General features: G+C 42.3%; 1 long non-coding RNA gene across 1 annotated transcript in view; it reads right to left on the reverse strand.

The window, feature by feature from the left end:
• Positions 1 to 815: 815 nt before the first annotated feature.
• The window catches only part of LOC110337204, a 21303-nt gene continuing 17718 nt past the window's right edge, over positions 816 to 4400 (reverse strand). Inside the window, exon 4 of the long non-coding RNA XR_002381255.1 lies at positions 816 to 887. This is a non-coding gene — a long non-coding RNA (uncharacterized LOC110337204). The remainder of the gene's footprint in view (positions 888 to 4400) is intronic.

Here is a 4400-nt window from a genome sequence, read left to right on the forward strand (position 1 = left end):
GTCACAGTTCAAGCCTGGCCTTGTTGGATCTCCTGCAATTTTCGACGCTGTGGACCACTCTTGGCAGAAATGAAGACCCCGGACTGCAGAGCCGTCTACTTCTCTTTATCCCCTTTCTCTGCTCTTAATTTCCAGGCTCCTTCGTGGCTGAACAGATGCAGCCTCTCTGTACAGCTCCATCTTCTCCCAAGCCTCCACACACCTGTTCTACTTTACATTCTGTGTTACTAGGATAAATGTCCTGACCAAGAACAACTTGAGGAGGAAGAGTTTGTTTCATCTTACGGGTTCAGAGTCTGTCGCTGAGTGAAGAAGCCAAGGCTGGAACTTCGAGCAAGACCTTGAAGCAGAAACCATGAAAGAACACTACTTACTGGCTTGTTCCACCGCCTTGCTCAACCCAGGCCCAGCTGCCTAGGGATGGCACCGCCCACAGTGGGCTGGGCCATCCCATATCCATTAACAAGTAAGAAAATGTTTCACAGACACAGCCGTGGGCCAGTCTGATCCAGACAATTCCCTCTTTCCAGGTGACACAGGTCTGGGTCAAGTTGACAACTAAAACTAAGGCAGCATCTATATGACAACACCCTCCAGCTCAGGGCTATTCCATACACTCTGCATTTATGTTTTATTTTCCCTAGTTAATACAACTCACCCTGACCTCCTCATTGCTTTCTTCTCTCAGATTTACTCCTGGGCTGTTATTATAAGTCAATAAATGGGATCATTGACTACTTTGTTGCTTAAACCATAAATAGATGTTTTTTTTTAATTTGTACATACATTGAAAGACCTTGACTCACTAATATTTTCCACATCTGTATATTTCTCTCACCAACCACTGTCACCTTAATACAAGACACAAGTATCATTCAATTAAAATCCTGTAGTAAAAAAAAAAAAGAAACGTTTTACTACAATATTATACATATGTATAAAATGTTTTATACAATATATATTTTATATAACATAATATACATAATAACATATTAGCCCAGAAACTTAGAATACCCAAGATACAATTTGCCAAACACATGAAACTCAAGAAGAAGGAAGACCAAAGTGTGGATACTTCGTTCCTTCTTAGAATGGGGAACAAAATACCCATGGAAGGAGTTACAGAGACAAAGTTCAGAGCAGAGCCTGAAGGAATGACCATCCAGAGACTGCCCTACTTGGGGATCCATCCCATAAACAACCATCAAACCCAGACACTAGGCAGATGTCAACAAGAGCCTGCTGGCAGGAGTCTGATATAGCTGTCTCCTATGAGGTTCTGCCAGTGCAGGGGAATACAGAAGTGGATGCTCACAGTCATCCATTGGACGGAGCACAAGGTCCCCAATGAAGGAGCCAGAGAAAGTACCCAGGGAGCTGAAGGGGTCTGAAGCCCCCTACAAGAGGAACAACAATATGAACTAAGCAGTACCCCCAGAGCTCTCTGGGACTAAACCACCAACCAAAGAAAACACATGGTGGAACTTGTGGCTCTAGCTGCGTATGTAGCAGAGGATGGCCTAGTCGGTCATCAATGGGAGGAGAGGCCCTTGGTCCTGTGAAGGCTCTATGCCCCAATATAGGGGAATGCCAGGACCAGGAGTGGAAGTGGGTGGGTTGGGGAACAGGGGGAGGGGGGAGGGGATAAGGGATTTTTGGAGGGGAAATTAGGAAAGGGGATAACATTTGAAATGTAAATAAAGAAAATATCTAAGAAAGAAAGAAAGAAAGAAAGAAAAAGAAAGAGTTGTAAATAAAGAAAATATCTAATAAAAAAGTTTTATACAATATATATTTTATATAGCATAATATACATAATAACATATAATATGGAAATTATTATATATAAAATATATGTATTTTCTATGTACTATACATAACATAAAATATATAAATTAGTATATATAAAATATATAATGTGTTTTTATATATAATATACATAATATATAATATATAAATTAGTATATAATATATATACACACACACATAATTAGAAAAGTGCAGTGGAAGAAAAGCCACGCTGAACTCTGAACCCAGGGACTCCAGAGATCAATGAACAGAGGTGTAAACAGTGTTGAGGATGAATACTGTTCTTCCTGAGGTAGGTGAACTCACCTCAGATCAGAGGAGGGAGGTCAGGAACTCTGTGACATCAGCCTACCCACACTCAAGAGGTAAAAGCAGGGCTTCTTTAACTTAGAACAAAACCCGGGCAACATGGTTAGATCCTGTCTCAAACCTAAAAAAATAAAGGCCAGGGGTGGTTCCACATACCTTTAATCCCAGCACAAGAAAGGCAGAGGCTGGCAGATCTCTGTGAGTTCAAGCCCTACCTGATCGACAAAGCAAGTTCCAGGACAGCAGGGGCTACACAGAGATTTGTCTTTAAAACCTCCAAAAATAAAACCAAACACCTTACACCATAAGCATAAGGGATTCATCCCAAGAATGTGAAGATAGTCCAGTAAACAAAATATAATATAATATAATATATAGATCTCTGTGAGTTCAAGTCTAGCCTGGTCTGCAGAACAAGTTCCAGGACAGCCAGAACTACACAGAGAAACCCTGTGTGAAAAACAAACAAATAAATAAATAAATAAATAAGTCTCTACAAGGCCATGTGAATTTATGTAGAGAAATATTTAGCAAACTCCAGCAGACTTTTATGAAAAAAAAACTATTTCAACAAAGTAAAAAATAGAAAAGAACCTTCTCAGTATGCGTAAGAGCATTTATGAATATCTAACTAACACCGGATGAAAAGCTGAAGACATAGTTCCTTTTTTCCATTTCTAATCCACTGTACTTAAAGTTCTATCCAGAACAATTATACAAAGAAAAAGGAGGAAAAAAATCTTCTTCATTTCAAAGGAAGAAATGAGCAGAGTGGAGAAGCAGCGGCTAAGAGCACTGGCTGCTCTTTCAGGGGACTAGGGTCCAACCCCCAACAGCCACATGGCAGCTCAAAACTATCTGTAACCCCAGTCCTAGCAGAAACTGTGCCCTCTTCTGACTCCCAAGGGCAATGCATGCACATGGTACACACACATGCATTAAAACATGCAGACCTACAAAATTAATAATTGAGAACTTAAATGAAACTATTACATGGCTGCATGTAAAGAAAACCACAAGAAACCATTTGAATAATTAATTCAACAAAGTTGCTGATCAATACATGAAAACAGCCAGTTATTTCTACACAGTAGCGATGGACAATACAGGCAGGAAATTAAGAAAACAGTTCTGTGTACAATAGCATCAAAAAGAATAAGACAGATATGAATAACTTTGGCCAAGGAGATGCAAGATGTGTACTAAAACCTACAAGACAGCCATGCCAGCTGGAATCTACTTCTGCCCTCAGGGTATCCAGGCACCATTGCTGCACCAGGCCAGACTGGAAGGAAGCTTAGTCAGGAAGGTGGGTGAGACAGGAACTCAGTCAGGCATGAGGGTGGGAGAAACAACCTTCTCTGGAGACGGATTTCAGCGAGACAGCGCTCCTTTATTGGGGGTAACAAGGGCTATATAAACCTTGGGGACTAGGTAGGTAGAGGTTTGGGGGTGAGGATATATTATTGGCTGGTGCCAAGGTCCTGGGAAGGCTTGCTTCATTTGCATGAAGAAGAATTCCAGGTGCTTGCTGGTCATGTTCTTACAGGGAGAGAGGAAGTTTAACCTGAAATCTGGCCACCAGGCTATGTGACCTCAAGGGTGGTGGAGGTGGGGGTCTTTTTGTTTGTTTGTTTGTTTGTTTTTGTTTTTGTTTTTGTTTTTTTGAGACAAGGTTTCTCTGTATAGCCCTGGCTGTCCTGGAACTCACTTTGTAGACCAGGCCGGCCTCGAACTCAGAAATCTACCTGCCTCTGCCTTCCGAGTGCTGGGATTAAAGGCGAACGTCACCACACCCGGCAGAGATGGGGGTCTTAAGGCTACATGGGCTGGAACATTCAGGCCCAGAGCCAGGAGGAAAATCGTTCTACTCCTGCCGGTCTCAGGATGAGGTGTTGGGGTCTGGACACATCTTGGCCTCATTCTTGCTCCAGAATGGCTCTCTGGCCTCATACAGTCATGCATGCTGGAATCACGTGTGCGAATTAATCTTTTTGCTTAAGAGACAAAGGCATTGGCTCTCTATGAGTTCAAGGACAGCCTGATTTACTGAGTTCCAGGCCAGCCAAGGCTATATACTGAGACCCTATCTCAGAAAGCGAACAAAAGCTACAAAGTGCTCCTGAAAGAAATATAAATAGTACCTTAAAAATAGAAAGGGGCCGGGTGTGGTGGCGCACGCCTTTGATCCCAGCACTAGGGAGGCAGAGGCAGGCGGATTTCTGAGTTCGAGGCCAGCCTGGTCTACAAAGTGAGTTCCAGGACAGCCAGGGCTACACAGA

The sequence above is a fragment of the Mus pahari genome, chromosome 20, assembly GCF_900095145.1.
Source record: "Mus pahari chromosome 20, PAHARI_EIJ_v1.1, whole genome shotgun sequence".
Classification (NCBI taxonomy): Eukaryota; Metazoa; Chordata; class Mammalia; order Rodentia; family Muridae; genus Mus; species Mus pahari.